This window comes from Callospermophilus lateralis, chromosome 19, assembly GCF_048772815.1.
Source record: "Callospermophilus lateralis isolate mCalLat2 chromosome 19, mCalLat2.hap1, whole genome shotgun sequence".
Lineage (NCBI taxonomy): Eukaryota > Metazoa > Chordata > Mammalia > Rodentia > Sciuridae > Callospermophilus > Callospermophilus lateralis.
This window is the reverse complement of record NC_135323.1, coordinates 30060399-30078205: the sequence shown is the minus strand read 5'-3', so window position 1 is coordinate 30078205 and position 17807 is coordinate 30060399. Positions and strand designations below refer to the sequence as shown.

The 17807-nt window shown below is 39.3% G+C and overlaps 1 pseudogene; it reads right to left on the bottom strand.

Annotated features, from left to right (window-relative positions):
* Positions 1 to 2103: 2103 nt before the first annotated feature.
* On the bottom strand, positions 2104 to 17316 carry LOC143384881 (NXPE family member 3-like; annotated as a pseudogene).
* Between the last annotated feature and the right edge of the window lie 491 nt (positions 17317 to 17807).

The window sequence follows — 17807 nt, the reverse complement described above, 5'->3', positions numbered from 1 at the left end:
CTTCAGCTGTACCCAGGGTCATTTTTAGCAAATGCAAGTCACAACCCTGAACATGATAGATAAAATTCTAGGAACTCTTGCTTAATTCTGCTGTCTCCTTTTGTTTCACTTAATCTTCAACTAAAAACTAAACAAACAAATTTCCATGTGATTTATATCATCCCTGGGCATCTCTGTTCCCCAACCTAGAATGTTCTCCTGATGCTCTGTGCCTGACTGACCCAAAATCCTCTTTCAGATCTCAGCTCAGGTGCTTCTTCTTTGTGGAATTCTTCCCTGGGCCCGGAAGGATGACTTTCCTGTGTACTTGCATATTTCACCTCTAGTATCACCCTTTCCATAGGAAACTGTAATCACCACTAACCCTGGCAGCATAATCCCATACCCTGATTAACCAGACTTCTTGTTCTCAAGAAACAGAGGCCATTCCTGGCTGATGGTGGAAATGGACTGTTAATAAAAGGATCCTTGACAGCCCATGTAAGTGTTGGGAGATTGGAAAAATGCTAAGTTGTCAGGAACTAAACCCTTAAACCTCACTCAGAATGTGTCACACTCAGAATGCACCCAACACCTGTGCTGCTGTCCTCCTCAACAGCAGAAGAGATTTTGATGCTGCATCAAAAATGTGTTTCTGTTCCAAGGGTCTGACTCTGTGACCACAACCATTGAGAGACCATATAGTTCTTTTAGTTTCCTTGGTGAGAATGGGTTTGATTGAAGGAAGTGGTAGCAAATTGAGAAGTGAAAGCCAGAGGATAATATTGAGGAGACAATTTTTTCCATAATCTCATAATCTTTTTTTTTTGAGAGAATTTTTTTTAATATTTATTTTTTAGAGTTTCTTGTTGGTCATATTTGAAGGAACTTGACAGTCCAAATGATGATTATAATGTATTGTAGACATTGAATAATATATCAAAATACATTCTACTGTCATGTATAACTAAAAAAAACAAATAAAAAAATTTTAAACTTAAAAGTATGATTAAAAAAAGAACATCTTATTATCATATGACAGACAGAAAAAAATAACATTAAAAATAAAAATAAATGCTGCCTAGGTTTGGATCCTGATCCAGGAAAAATAATATCTATGGGGAACATTATTGGGATAACTTATTAAATTTAATATAGACTAGATATGAGATTATCAATATTAAGTTTCCTGAATTTGATCATTATACTCTGGCTATTGAAGAAAATATGCTTGTTTTTGGGAGAGTCACTCTGAAGTACTTAGGGGAGAAGAGGAATGATATATGTAACTTTCTCTCAAATGGCTTAAAAAATGAAATGCTGAAAAGAATACTGAATATTGAGGGTGTGAGAACAAGGCTTTGGGGTGGGTTTCAGAGTAGACTGCAGAATGAATTTAACTTATTTAACTTAGTAGAATTTAATTTATTTTCCTTAGCCTTAGAAATTTTATGATTATTTTATATGGTTCTTTAAAAGTAGCAATATGAATTTCAACCACCAAATTTAAGATTCCTGACCCTGAGTTCTCCCTGGAAGAACCACTCCCCTTCCCACAGAAGTCCCTTCTTCAGAATTCTTCTGTAATGAAGACCCACTGGTAAAGCCTCTATCAGCTCCTGTTTGTCTGAAATGTTTTCACTTTATCTTTTCTTATGAACGGACTGGTGTCCCCCATATTCCTATGTCACCCCCAATGTGACTGTCTGTAGATAGCATCTTTATGGTAATGAAGGTTAAGTGAGGTGCTAAGTTCAGTCCTTCATGTTGGTCTTGAGGTCCCTCCCTGGACAGATGCTATAGACTCTAACCTGGCCCTGATGGAGCTCTGGGGCATTTGGTAGTAGTGAGTCTTTATGGTGTTCCTGTCAATGGATACTTCATCCTAGCTGATGGCCTAATGCCCAAGTGTCCAACATGTGAGCAGGTGCCTCTCCCACAGAAAACTTCTTTATCCTGACAGATGCCCATGAGGCTCTTGTCTGACCTGAATCCAATCTATTCCTGCCAAGACAGCCACTCTCCAAGAGAACCCAGACTGGTGAAGAGGTTAGATTTATATGTGTCAGTCAGGTGAGACACAGGAGGCAACTAAATAAAAGAGGTGTTATAACAAAAACAGCGTTACTCCCAGATCCTGGAGACAAGAGGCAAGCACACCTCATAGGCCATTGGGAAAAGGAGGGAGCCATCAGGGATGAGCAGGCGCACCCAGCAGGTAAGAGACAGAAAGCAAGGGACCTGTGAACTGAAGCCTTCTTTGTGGTCCAGAACTTTACCCAGGAGAGTTTCTCGTGGAGAATTCTAACTGGTGGCTTAGGAGCAAGAAGGCACAAATTTGGGGGATGGGGGGTGACACTGTGACTGGGAGGTTGTCACTGTAGGAAATGGGAGGTATGGGGTCAAACAAGTAGTGTGCATCAAGTATTTACATAGGGAGGTGTCACCACAAGGTGATAGCAGATATCTGGATGAACCACAGTGTAGAACTGGGAGGAGATAATTCACTAATTCTTTCTCTGCCTCTGTCTAGCCTGGCTTTAAATATGCACTTCATTTTTAATTATAAGTATTCTAATTTTCATTTTAAGAGTTCTATTAAAAATATTTTTCTTTTTTATTTATATTGGTAAAAAAATCTTCATGATTAAGTCAGTACATTTACTGATACTAATTTCATATGATTTTTCAGTTGATCCAATATCTGGGGTTTTGTATTTGGGTTCTTCTGACTTTTTTTCTGCTGTTTCTAACTCTTGCTATGTTGTTACTGGTGTGTTTCATGATTTCTGAATGACTACAGCTCTTTTTTCCTTATTATGTTTTCTGCAGAAAATTTTCTGTGATCTGAGAAAAATGTTGGTTTCTCCAGAAATCACAGTTGATGTTTTCAGGTGACATGGAGGTATATGAGGCTAGGCCCACTTACATCAACCTGGACCTAGAGAATTTGTGTGTGTGTGTGTGTGTGTGTGTGTGTGTGTGTGTGTAACTGGGGACTGAACTCAGGACCTTGTGCATACAAGGCAAGCACTCTACCAACTGAGCTATATCCCCAGCCCTAGAGAATTTTTGAGCCACCCATATAGTGTCAAGTCAGGCTAGAAACCAGAGTGAAGACAGTGTATGGCTATCAGTTCTTAGAAGACGCTTCCCCTACCCTTCCACTTACCAAATTTTGCAATGGTCCTTTTCTTTGTGCTCTTTGATCCTGGGGTTTTCTTGTTGGACCACCTCAGTCTGAGGATGAAGTCCTTTGAGACCCCAGTTTTTTGGTGACTCTCCTATCTGACTTGCTATTGTGGATGAACCTTGGGCTTTGTCATCTTTCCTTTGTAAGGCTACAAAACAAATGTTAAAGAATTAACCAGAAACCAGTATATGTGATAACGCTGCATAAAAATAAATACATACAAATCAACGCAACAGGACCTAGGGATATAGCCTCAGTGGTGAAGCTCTTGCCCAGTATGCACGAGGCCTGAGGTCAATCCCCAGCTCTGCAAAAATAAAAATAAAAAATAAAACAACACACACACACACACACACAAAAAAAAAAATTGAGGATAATAATAATGAGAAAATCTAAATAAGAATATTGGATTATATCAATGTAAATATCCCAATTCTGATACTGTACCCCATTTTGACAAGATGGTTACATTGGTAGAAACTAAGTACAGGATATAAGGGATCTCTGTGTTATTCCTTACAAAACCACATAATGTACAATTAAATCAATAAAAATTTCCAAAAAGGGAACTGAAAACAGAGCATGTGAAATATGATCTCATTCATGTAATGTGTATTTATTTGTGCATTGCACAGAGAACTGTATGTCACCAGTGGTTAATGCATGTGGCCAATCTTGGGGTAAGTACTCTCCTCCGAATCATTGCAGAATGCAGATCCACGGGTTTCAGGGCTGTTGGGAGGTTGAGAGAGAAGTTTCCATAACGTAACATATGACTGTGCGCCATATTATTTTACAAATAAAACTTCTAGCTCTGGCCTGCTTGCTTTTTCAGACACAAGTATTCTGTTCCTCAACTACAAAAGCTCTCCCTAACAGTACCAACACTGTCCATCCAAACTCATTCCAGTTTACTTTACTCTTCTCTTTTCTTTTTTTGGGATCAAACCCAGGGCCTTACACAGGCAAGAGAAACCCTGAACCACAGAGCTCCATCCCTAGCCCTTTCTTGCTTGTAAATCTCTATGGCATTTGACTTCCGTCTGCTGGCCAACCTCTTCCAGAAACGTTCCTCCATTTTTCCTTCTGTAACAATACACTGTCCCCTTGTTTCTACCTTTCAGGTTAATCCTCACCTCTAATTATTGGCTTCTTCTTTTCCTTGCACTTTGTAAATAAAATAATTCCCCAAATTCTATCCCTAGAATCCAATTTTCTTTTAATCTACAATATGTTTTATTTACTATCTCTACTTTTAACATACTTTGTGCACTTCTAAAAAAACCAGGTGTTTCAAATGAGGACTTAAATTTTTCCACAATGTACATAGTAGTGTTATTGAATAAATGATACACAGGTAGCAATATTTATATCTGAAAGCATCTAAATAAGATCATGCTGGCCTAGAATCTTTCTTTCTTTCATTTCTTCTCTCCTATGTCACAGAGGCACAAGTGTCACTCAGATGTAATGTTAAAATTTCACTTCCTAAAGTTCTTTTCAGTAGACTCCCTTTCTATGAATTTTAACAAAAAGTATACAAAATGTGTTACTAACTGTACTTTTGTGATACATTGGCAACCTCTGCATATCCAGAGACTAGATATTATAAAATCAGGACTCCATTGTCCAGTACATACACAATGTATTCAGTACAGCAAAGTTAAATGAAATGCATGTTATAGGGCAATGGTAAGCTGGGATTTTCAAGCACAAGCTAACAAAACACCTTTTGTAAGTTCTTCTCTCCCACCTCCCTCAACCCAGTGAATAAGTACTGACAAGATACCATTCAGACGTGGTTTAACAATTCCAAACACAGTATTTCCTATCAGTTTTTAAAAGCTATTTACCAGCTGGGATTGTAGCTCAGTGGAAGAGTGCTTGTCTAGCAAGTGTGAGGCCCTTGGCTTGATCCTCAGCATCACATACAGATAAATAAATAAAATAAAGGTAGTGTATCCATCTACAAATATATATATATATATATATATATAAAGCTATCTACAACAAATTATATCTACTACTTTTACTTTTAAACATATTAAGCACTTCTAAATATATAAAAGGATTAGATATTCCACAAAAGAATGTGACCACTATGCACACATCACTGTAAATAAAATTGTACATGTAGTAATACTCAGCAAGGGTTTGGCTATTGCCCCCCAAAACATTTATTAAGAATTTTAACAAAGATATTTATAAAATGCATTGTATTTCACCACTTCTACTTTTAACATATATCAAGCACTTTAGAACATCTAGGGCTAGATATTTCAAAAAAGTACTTAGCTTTGTCAACTGTATATGCAGAATGAGGAATAAAAGGCACATGCAAAATAATGTTATAATACGAAAAAATATCTTTTACACATAACCAGTCTGGCACAGGACCTTCTTCTCAAGGTCAAAGTCTTCTCTATGTTCTCTAACCTACTGAACAAATGTAATTTTGTCCTCCAAGCCCTCCAAGACCCCATGACTTTGCTGGCCTTGCCAAGCTGCCCAAAGGCTCCAAGTCCCCAGGGGCAGACAGGACGGGATCTGGAGCAGGGCAGCCCAGGGGTCCGGACTCTGACAGGTCACGGCTGCCAGGGGGTCATCCAGCAGCAGGGAGAGGCTCCCGGTCCTTCCCAGCCTGGGTCCCTCCAGGGCAGTCAAGGCCAGAGCTCAGGATGTCTGCAGGGCAGAGGCCACAGCCTGTCCTCGGGCCCCCAACACACCTGTTGCACTCTCTTCACCATTGACCTTCCCTGGGGGATTCGTTCCTTGCCACCTCTTCTGTTTTTGTCTAAGATCTGATCCTTAGCGAGCTTCTATTTCAGGTGCCCAATCAACATTTTCAAAATTTGCTTTGTGGCCTTGAATGCAATATGGATAAAGGGAATCTAGCAACTCCACACAAATCTTAGTTATACAGGGACACAATATTTTTATTTTGTTTATCTATTTTTTATGTGGTGCTGAGGATCAAACTCAGTGCCTCACATGTGCAAGGCAAGCTATCTGCCACTGAGCCACAACCCCAGCCCAATTCCAGCCCTTTTTATGTTATATTTGGAGACAGGGTCTCACTTATTTGCTTAGGACCTTGTGATCCTCCTGCCTCAATCCCCTAATCTCTGGAATTACAGGTGTACCCCTAGGACAGATTTCCAATGTTTTATCCATTGAGGACACTTTTCTGTATGATGCATATGCTAATTATCTCATTTATGAAGGTTGTTCCATGAGTGTAAATATATGTCAAAATGTAAATATCTGCCACTCATGGTTTGTCAGTTAGACCTCAACTAGCTGTTTTGTTGTGTTTTCTGTCGTGCTGGGGACTGAACCAGGGCCTCCTGAAAGCTGGGCATGTACTCTACCACTGAGCTATATCCCTTACCCTTTCTCAATTTTAAATTATTTTGAGACAGGATCTCACTAGGTTGCCCAGCCTGGCCTTGAACTTGTTATCCTCTTGCTTCAGCCTCCCTAGTACCTGGAATCACAGGTGTGTGCCACTGTACCCAGACTAACTGACTGTTTAAAATAAAAGGGAACCTCAAATTGGACTTGGTGGCTATAGTGACAATGTGGCTAATTTCTAAACTTTGCAGGATACCAAGAAAGTGTCTGAGCTTCCTTTCTGAGATTGGCTATAATATTAGGTGGACTTCCCTCAAAACCATGGTAAACAATTGCTACAATTAGTCTGCTGACAATTTTGATATCAATTTATAAGGATTACAGCTACTGAACAGTGGTCCCAGTACGACAGGCATTCTGGCTAGCTTTTCTATTAAACCTTCCTATTTCTCAGACATCTGAAGGACTGTAAATCAAACCTTGGGTGTGTGTGTGAGAGAGGGAGAGAGAGAGAGAGAGCTATGCTAGGAATACAACCTTGGGCCCTGCACATACTAGGAAAGTGCTCTGCCACTCAGTTAGAATCTCAGGCCCTGCGATTTATAATGTATCTGAAGTAGGTACTGGTTGCTTGGAACAGAACAGAATTTCACTCAAAATCACTGCTTTAGATGTTGAGTATTTTCTTTTGTTTTTGAAAATTGGAGGAATGTACTCACAAGTTCTGTGATATTGTTTTCTATTAATCTTGACTATTTAGAAAAATGGAAAGTTTGGGATTGGGTTGCTCTAATTTTGGAGGGGACAAGAAAGCTACCACATTCAGCAGAAGTGACTGCCTCCTTAGGTGCTAAGGGAACCACTATCTCTACTAAGTGACAAGTGACTGCTCAAGACCAGCAACAAATCTAAGAACAGTAAGAAAAAAAAATTGAGGTATAGGGTGGTGAGTGACATAAAATTTTGAACTTTGTGGCCGGGCTGGGAGGCCCGTGCCTATAATTCCCAATGGTTTGTGAGGGGAAGGAAAGAGGTTCTCAAGTTCAAAGCCAGCCTCAGCAAAAGCAAGGTACTAAGGAACTCGGTGAGACCCTGTCTCTAAATAAAATACAAAATAGGACTGGCAATGTGGCTCAGTGGTTGAGTGCCCCTGAGTTCAAACCCCAGTACCCCTCCCAGCAAATTTGTGGACTTTGTGTTTTTCTCACTTCAATAATCTTTGAGAGACTCACTGGGGATTTTACTTAGAAATTAAATGAGGACTCTTGGAATCACCACACACTGTTATTTGAAAGGTTGATGCTCTCATTGGAGCTCCATGGTAACTAAACCAGGAAGGCAGTCCAGTGATAACTCTGCCCTCCTCATTCACTCGCCTTTCAAGAGCACCCAGCATCCTGCCCACCTCTCCACCAAGCACCACAGTTTCCTTCAAATCCCTCTATGGTCACCTGTTTCTTCATGAGTTCCCATGTGTCACTCACAGGGCACTGTGTCACGTAGATATTCCCACCACTGCCAAAATGTGTAGTCCCCCATCACGTGCACAATGTGGCCAGCCAGGCAGCCCAGGTTGCTGTCAACAGTGGGGAAGGACTGGCCAGAGCAGGACAGGGAATGCCATACATCTTGGTGGTAGAAGCCAGAGGGCTTTGGGGCCAGAAGGCCAGGGCAGCGCTTGGTCTGTGGGGATAGCTATAGGAAGGAGAAAAGCAGAACATAATAAAAAACAGAAAGAACCAACATTAACATCTAGAAGATGTCAGGTACTCTTCTGTGGGCTTTACGTGTATTTTTTCATTTACTCTTTGACAAAACCTATGACATACCATTCTTATATCTGGTGAGAGTAGGGACACTGGGACATGAAATGATAAGCAATTTGTCTTTGATCAAGAATAATGATTGGCAGTTCAAAAAATAATGAACAGAACTCCTATGTGATGCAACAACACCACTCCTGGGTATATACTAAAAGGAAGTGAAATCAGGATCTCAAAAAGATTATCCATATTTTCAAATTCATTGGAGCATTATTCACAATATCTAAGACACGGAAATAACTGAGTGTCTAGTAATGGATCAATGGGTAAAGAAAACAGAACATACACACAGAGTAATAGTATCCATTCTTAAGAAAGGACATCCTGCTGTTTAGGACAACATGGATGAACTTGAAAGGCATTATACTAAGGGAGATAAGCCAGACAATTGGGCCTGGTGGTGCACACCTGTAAACCCAGCAACTTGGGAGGATGAGATAGGTGGCTTGCAAGTTTGAGGCCAGCCTCATCAATTTAGCAAGGCCTTGAGTAATTTAGCAAGACCCTTTTTGAAATTGGAAAAAAATAATAGCTCAGTGAAAATGCCCCTTGGCTGAATTCCCCATATCTCCCAGACACACACAAAAAAGAAAGAAGCCAGAGAAAGACAAATACCATATGATCTCACCTATGTGGAACCTAAAAATAAGTTTTAAAAATAGAGTAGAATGAAGGTTGCCAGGGACTTGGGGAGAGGGGAAAATGGAAGATTTGGCTAAAATATACAAACTTGCATTTATAAGATCAATACATTCTGGGGGCCTAATGTATAGCATGGTGACAGTAATTCTTAATTATCTGTATTATCTACTTGAAATTTGCTAAGAGATTAAGTATTATTTGTCCTTATCACACTAAAAAATATTAAAAATAAAACAACCAAGTAAACTATGTGAGACAATGGAGGGGCCAACTAACTCAAATGTGAGTGGTTGTTTCATAATGTGTACCTATACCACATCATCACATTGTATGCTTTAAAAACATGCATTTCATTTGTCAATTATTCCTTGGTATAGCTAGGTAAATGAGAAAGCAAAAAGAAAAGGAAGGAAACCCTGCCATTTGTAAAAAAGTAGTTAATCTCCAGAGACATCATACTAAGTGAAATAACGCCAAAGAAGGTCAAAGACCATTGGCTTCAATGACACAAGGGATCTAACTAGTGAGACTCAAGAGACAGACTGCAGAATGATGGTTGCCATGGGTGTAGGTGAAGAGAAAGCAGGAAGATGATGGGGAAAAGAGACTAAGTTTCAGTTTACAGGATGAATAAGTCCAAGAGATCTACTCTACAGCCCCGAGTCTGTAGTGAACAATACTGTATTGCAGAGTGAAAATTTGCTGGGAGGGAAAAATCTTATGCCAAGTGTTACATACACTATGACAGTAATAATAAACACAAGTGGCAGGAGGAAATTTTTGGAGGTAATGAATATATTTTTAAAACATGTATAGAATATTTAATTAAAATATGCCTGGCTTGGTGGCACACACCTTTAATCCCAGCGGCTCAGGAGGAAGATCCCGAGAGAGGAAGACCACAAGTTCAAAGCCAGACTCAGCAACAGCAAGGCGCTATGTAACTCAGTGAGACCCTGTCTCTAAATAAAATACAGAATAGGGCTGGCGAAGTGGCTCAGTGGTTAAGTGCCCCTGAGTTCAATCCCCGTACTAAATAAATAAATAAATAAAATTTAGAAAATATATCATAATTACAGTAGGGTATTGAAGTATATATTTTCCTTTACTTACAGAACATCTCTAGATATACAGGGCATGAAATGGCACTCATTTTCTTCTACAAAACATAACATTTTGGGGGCTGGGGTTGTTGCTCAGTGGTAGAACACTCACCTAGCACATGTGAAGCCCTGGGTTCATTCCTTAGCATCACACAAAAATAAATAAAATAAAGTATTGTGTTCAAACTACTTCTAAAAAATAATAAATAAAAAATAACAGTCTTTCAGGAGAAGTTCCCTGCCCCATTAGAGTAATCTATATAGAACAATATTTGGAAAAATATCCTCAGTGTTCTGTATATTCCTAAAAACTGCAGAACAAAAATTGAAGTCCTCGGTCATAAAGTAAGATGTTAAAGTCTAATTTACTCTTGATCTTCTCTTCATCAGTCCCATCACAATCTTAAAGTATAACTCCTAGAAGTTGAGTATGTTCATGGTACAGATTGTGGTGATGGTTTCATGGGGTGTGTTTATGGCTAAACACATTGAGTTGTACACAGCATTTAGTATGTCAATCCACACCTCAATGAAGTGGTTTGAAATCAGAAAATCAGTGACTGGCAGGGATAGCATGTGAATCCAAGAAGACTGGTGCCACAGTCTGTGCTGCTAACCCCTGTACTCTACCACCCTGGAAGGGAGAGGCTAGCCTCTCAGTCAAGGAACAAAACCCATATAGGTCCATCATCACCCTCCACTCCCAGCATGACTCAGCCCCACTCACCTCGACTGATGTTTTCTGTGGTTGCTGGTCTGATCAGAACTGGAGCAACACCCTGAGGTAGCAGCTTGTCAGTCACCTTGCTGGAGAAAGAGGGAGAGAGAGCTTTGTGGAAGGGCCACCTGGTGAAATCTGGAGTTGCTAAAGGGATATGATGATTGACTTGTCGTTTCCACTCTAATTCCAAAGAGGAATTAGAACATTCCAATATAATTAGCACATTTATAACTTGGGGCAATTACAATAAAGAGAAAAAATGATGGAAGGAAGAGAAAAATCTTTTCGGGAGTCCAGGGGAGGGACTTTCTGCATTTCATCTACTCATTGGACTCTGGCTTACTAATAGTCGAGGTGAGGAAAGACAACAAAGTCAGATCACAGAGTTCTCTATTCCTATAAATGGAATACACAGAATACCAGAGAGGAAAATCACTTCCTGGCACTAAGTTCTGGAAGGACATGGAGCAGAGGAATTTTTTGTTGTTGTTACATGAACACTCAGACACTGGAGACATACCTTTTTGAATTGGGTTATGCCTACTGATTTCCAAAGTTACAGTAAAAAAGAAGGAGGTGGGGTGGGGTGGGTAGCTTTACAGCCCAGAAACCTAACAAAAATCCCCTTGGCCAGGCAAACAAAGTTAACATCAATGGGCACAAATCACATTTATAGTGTGTACCTCTGATGTGATGTGATGGAAATGTAATCTACTTCCACAATCTTCCTCCCCCAAATACACAATCCCAGTCTGAGTATAAGCAAAAGACATCAGATATATTTCCATAGAGGGGAATCCCATAAGATAATTGATCAGTACTTCTCCAAAACTCAAGGTCATCAAAGACAAAGTCAGAAAGACTGTTACAAACCAAGATAAGCCTGAATGTAATGTGGGAACTTAAATGGGATCTCCCGATAAGAAATAAAAGACATTAGTTAAAAATCTAGGCAAATCTAAATAAACAATGGACTGTAATGTTAATAATGCCTCACCACAGGTTCATGAATTGAAACAGATGTACCACATTCGTGTAAGATGTGAATCAGAAGAAATTCTATGCAGGAAACGAAATACCAGAACTCCATGTTATCTTCTCAGTTTCTCTGTGAATCTAAAACTGTTCTTAAAAAATAATGTTTATGAATTTAAAAGCTGGATCCATAGTTGTTTACCTAGTATGAAAATATTTGTCTACAAAACTCTCATACCTCAATGTTCACAGCAGTCTTTTTATAATGGCCCAAACTGGAAATGACTCAGATGTTGATTGACAGGTGAATGGGTGAACAAATGGTGCTACCTCCATAAGACACAAGCCTTTCAGCAATAAAAAGGAAAAGCTACTGATATACAACAGCAGAGATGAGTCTCAGAAACATTTCACTGACCCAAAGGCAGATACAAGGCAGATACAAGAGACTGTATACTATGTGATTCTGTTTTTATGCAATTCTACAAAAGACAAAACCTATATTTACTGTCAGAAGGCTGTTTGGTTGCCTGGGACAGGAGGTTAGAAGAGGAAAAAAATTGACAGTGAAGGGGTGCAAGAGAACTTCAGGGGAAAATGTTCTCTAGCTTGACTGTTTTGGCAATCACAAAACACATTGACATGCACATTAAAAACATGGTTATTTCATTGCATGTAAATGAAACTTCACTAAATTTGATTTTTTTTATTGTTTAAACAAAAAGTTAAAACCTTTCCAGTCTTCCATTATTTTTTTTGTTGTTGTTGTTTTCTTTTGGGTACCAAGAATTGAACCCAGGGGTGCTTAACCACTGAGCCACATCTCCAGCCCTTTTTATTTTTTATTTTTTTCGTTTTGAGACAGAGTCTTGCTGAGTTGTTCAGTGCTTCGCTAAGTTGCTGAGGATGGCTTTGAACTTCGGATCCTCCTGCCTCAGCCTCCCAAGATAATGATGTTACAGGTGTGCACCACCACATGCAGTCCATTATTACCTCCGTCTGTAGCTATAACTCTGCCAGGCTCATTTCCCCTCTTCTATGCATCATTAATTTTTTTTATTGTGTATTCAGCATCCAGATCTATTAGATATTAACATTTTGCCAGACATGAATCCAATTTTTCTTTAAAAAGAAATGGATCAATAGCTAAAATGTTAAAATAGTCATGCTAAATGCAGGAGAGGACACAGAGACTGGGTCTCTTGTACATGGTGCGGGGGTGGGGTGGGGGAATATAAAATGGTATAGCCACTCTGGCAAATAGTTTGGCAGTTTCTTGTAAAACTAAACATCTACCAATTACACAACCAAGAAACTGCACTGAGGCATTTTGTTCCACAGATATGAAAAAAAAAGCTTTTTAAAATTTTACAAAAGAACCTGTATATGAATATCCATATTCATGATAGTTAAAATCTGGAAACACCCCAAATGTCCTTCAATGCTCATTGGAGGCTAAACAAATGTACACACTGGAATATCAGTGGCAAGAAAAAGGAGTGAATTATCAATAGATGCAACAGCATGGATGGATCTACAGAACATTGTGCTTTGTGAAAAAAAAAACTCAAATGACTGCATTACTGTCTGATTCCATTTATAGAACCATCTAGAAATGACAAAACTGTAGAGACAGAGAACAGAAGAAAGTTAGCAGGTGATAAGAACAAACACTGGGAAGTGGGAGAGCCTAGAAGGGAAAGCAGAGGGGTTTCCTTTTGGTGGCAGAACATTTCTTTATCTAGATTATAATGGTGGTTACACCAATCTTTACGTATGGTGAATTTGTGGAGAAACACACACACACACACACACACACACACACACACACACACACGCAAACTATAGGCACCAGCCAACAGAAACTGATTTTTTGGTCTGGTTAACAGAATTGTACCAATGCTGATTTTCTGTTTTGATTTTGTACCTCATATATTAAATGTTGCCCTTGGGGAAAATTGGGTCAGAGGGTCAGATGATTCAATTTATTCTTTTTGCAACTTCTATAGTCTATAGTTATTCACAATGAGTAGTTGAAAATTAATAGATTGATCATTACAGGTTCCTCAGGCACACCACCATGCTCCTTCCCTCTTTCATACTGTTCCTCAAAAAGATCAAGTCACTTTCATGAATTCAGTATTTATATTCTCATCCATATTTGATACAGTTGATACATGTTTATGAATCCAAAATACTAATTGGAATTGTTTGAAAGTTTTAAAACTTTAGATATAATATATCTATCATTATTCATTATGTTTTCAAGATTTAGTAATGGTGTAACTAATGGTATTAACACCCCTACTAATGGATATGAGATTTTCTACCACTACCCATCCTCATCACTCTTTGTTTTTTTAGATTAAAAGGATTTGTCCACACAAAGATTAGAGATATTATGTTCAGGAGCCAGCATGCCTATAATCCCAGCAATTTGGGAGACTGGGCAGGAAGATTGCTAGTTCAAAGCCAGCCTCAGCAATTTAGTAAGACCCTGAGCAACTTAGTGAGACCCTGACTCAAAATTTAAAAATTAAAATGTACCCCCCAAGACATATTATATCTTGGTTTCATCTTAAATTTCCCTTATTATTCATGAGAGTGAGTATATATTTTTTATTCACTATTTAGATTTTTCTTCTTTGATATCTTTTTTTTAAAATATTTTATTTTTTAGTTTTCGGTGGACACAACATCTTTGTTTGTATGTGGTGCTGAGGATGGAACCTGGGCCGCACGCATGCCAGGTGAGCGCACTTACCGCTTGAGCCACATCCCCAGCCCCTCTTCTTTGATATCTTACATATTTTCCTCATTGCTGTATTGGGCTATATACTATTTCTTATTGTTTTGTAATATTCCTTTACTTACTCCTAGTACTAATATTATTAGGTCAGTTCAATGTGTTATAGATATCACCTTCCAGATTTTAGCTTGACTTAAATTATGATATGTTTTGTAAGGGAGAAGTTTTGATTTATATGTAGCCCAATTTACATATATTTTTCTTTGTGACTCTATGATAGTATTTTCCTCATCCCAAATCAAAGCAGGTGTTTTCTGCTTTTCACAATTAGGTCTTTTTTTTCCATTTATATTTCCATATAGTGTGAGGTTCACATATAATCATATTGCTTTCTAATTATTAACCAGTTAATAGTTCTCTGTTGAATTGAAAGCCTATTGTGTTGCGGTAAAGTTAGTTTTGTTCATGGATCTAGACTCTTCCATGATCTATTTATGCCTAAGCAAATGCTGAAAATCACATTGAGAGACATGACTAAAATCATTTCACTCTGAAAGTTTGAAACATAGAGATGAAGATAGGTATACCATAAAAATATCAAAGAAATTAAACCTGTCATAGAAGTATTCATATCACAAAAATTAGGATTTAAGGGAAAGAGCATGAAAGTAAAATGAATAATTTGCCAATAGCATAAAACAAACCCAGAGATGAGTGTCCAGAACAGCATCACCTGGAAACATGTGAAGTGAAAACTCCTGGGTTACAAAGAGATATCATTGGGCTGGGGTATAGCTCAGTGGTAGAGCACTTGCCTACCATGCACAAAGACCACCACAAAAAAGAGAGAGGGGGAGAAAATCATAACTTATAAATCTATAAAAACAATATAATACATTTATGTCTGAAACTATTAAGCAGACACAAAACATTAGTAAAGATATAAAAGTTGAGAATTTAAAACTTAACAAGTTAAATTAAATAGATTCAGAATTTCTTTCTGGAAAAATACAGAATGTAAATTACTTTCAGTGAAATGTGGCATCCATCCAAAAAAAAAAAAAGCTAGAGTCGCTGGGATTACAGGTGTGTGCTATGCAAAAACTTTAAAAGTGAATCATTTACAAATTACACAAAAACTTTAAAAGTAATTTGTAAATAATTCATGAATTTAAGAGGTGGCAACTGTAGAAATTATAAAATATGTAAAGCAAAATAAAAATGAAGCCTCCATATGTAAAAATTTGGAGAATACAATTAAAGTCATACTCAGAGGGAAATTCATATCCCTGATCATTTTTACTCCATAAAAGGAAGACTGAAATAGATGGTGTTAAGTGTTCTGAATCATGAAACTACAAAAAAGGAAAGAAACTATAAGAAGGTGAAGAATCTAATGTTAAAGATGCCACCCAAACTCATGAAATAGAGTGGCAGACCTAAGTATTCACAACACATTTTGCTGAAAGTAATTTAAAAATCTACTAACTATCTGAAGATCTAACAAAGCAGTAATGAACTGTCAGGTAAAAAAATCAAAAGTGAAAGCAGGAGCCCAGATAAATAAATGAAGCACTTCAACTACTTTTGCCCTGAGATGTTTGCTTTGTCTTGAATACTTTGCCTCTTATCTTTCCTAGAGAAGTCCTCACTTTATATCTAAGATCAATCAAAATCCTCTCAGAAGATATAGCCTGACCATGTACTATATGTCTGTCTAGCAATGTCTGTCACTTGGTAATTGCCCAAGGAGCTCATGTTGAAATTGAGTAGAAATAATTGCTGAATGGTGCAAGTGGTGGAAGTGGTGGAGGGCCACTGGATCACAGGAGTGAGCTTTGGAAGGAAAGATGAGGCTTAGGGTTGGAATCCATATCCCACATTCTGGGTTTCTTACCCTGCCAGCAGGGCCTCATCACGTGGTGTGGTCACCTTCAGTTAACTCCCGCTTGAGAGAGCAACCAAAGAGTTGCAGGGCAGAGTAGGAGGTTGAGCACAGAACCAGAGCTCACCAGAAACCACATCCCTGTACTGGCAGGTATGCCCTTTGGCTCCAGTTGAGTGAGGGTCAACATTGCAAATCACAGTCTCTTTAGCACCAGAACTGCCCTGGAAATACCCCCTAAAATCAACCGTGGCCCTCTTCTCTTCCCAGATTCTGCACAGAATCCCAACAGCCTCACTGGAGTGGATCAGCCGCACTTGCAACCTGGGCTCTCCCAGGCCAGAGCAGAGGGAAGGACAATAGGTATGTGCCATTCTCCAGATCCTGGACATCCCCGGGGACCCCTGCTCTCAATTCTGGACCCAGCAATATTGCCTGAAACAGATCCCCACCATGGGTCTTGGGCCTGCCCTGGTGGTCCCTGGCCACAAGGACAGGTAGCCTGCTAGGGCATAGGTGTCCTGAGCAGGACCCCTCAGGTGGTAGGTGGAGGTCTTGTATCTGGTGGAGGACAAAAAGTCCCCCCATCTCCTGGGGTCAGAGGTCAGTATAGAAGGTAGGTCAGATTGGAGAGCTCCTGGGGGAGGGAGTCCAAGAGGGAGGGTGATTCCACAGAGTTGGAGACATATTTAGAGACAGGCCGGGGTCCTGGAGCCCGATAGATGACGTTGTCAGTCCAGGACATCTTGAAATAGAACACCTGTGGGGAGAGAAAGAGGAATCTGTCGGAGGTTCTACTTTTCTCATTTTCAAACTGGAAGGAGATTTCCATTCACCAAAGCTCAGTCCCCTCTGCCAGGTAGGACCCAGGGCTTCTCCCTACCTGCATCATGCTGTCTGTTTCTCATAAGCCTGGCATCCAAGTCACCCCCATCTTTATTCAAAAGAAGCATCTCATGTTGCAAAGGTGAAGTTAGTTCAACTGTCTCCTTCCCTTAGCCTTCTTATTCCGTCCACTGCCAACTGTCTCCCTATATCCACCTGCTCCCTGAGTTATGAGCCAGCCTGGACCTAACCCTCAGATCTCTGATTTCCTCACTCTTCACAAATCCTGCTTCCTCCCCGGAGCCTGGCATTCTCAGTGACCTTCCCCTTCTCCTTGTGTTATGGGCCAGGCTATACGGGCAATGACCAAACAGATTCCATTTTACCCTGAGACTCCAGATCATGTAAGAAATTCTCCTCCCATGAGAAAGCCCTGCCTCTGTACCCAAAATAGTTACCTAGCATACCATACTTGGCAACATAAAATAGTAATTCTTATACAATGTAAAATTGTTCTCTTTGGTTTCCATTTTTGGGGGCGTGTACCTTGTCAGAGAT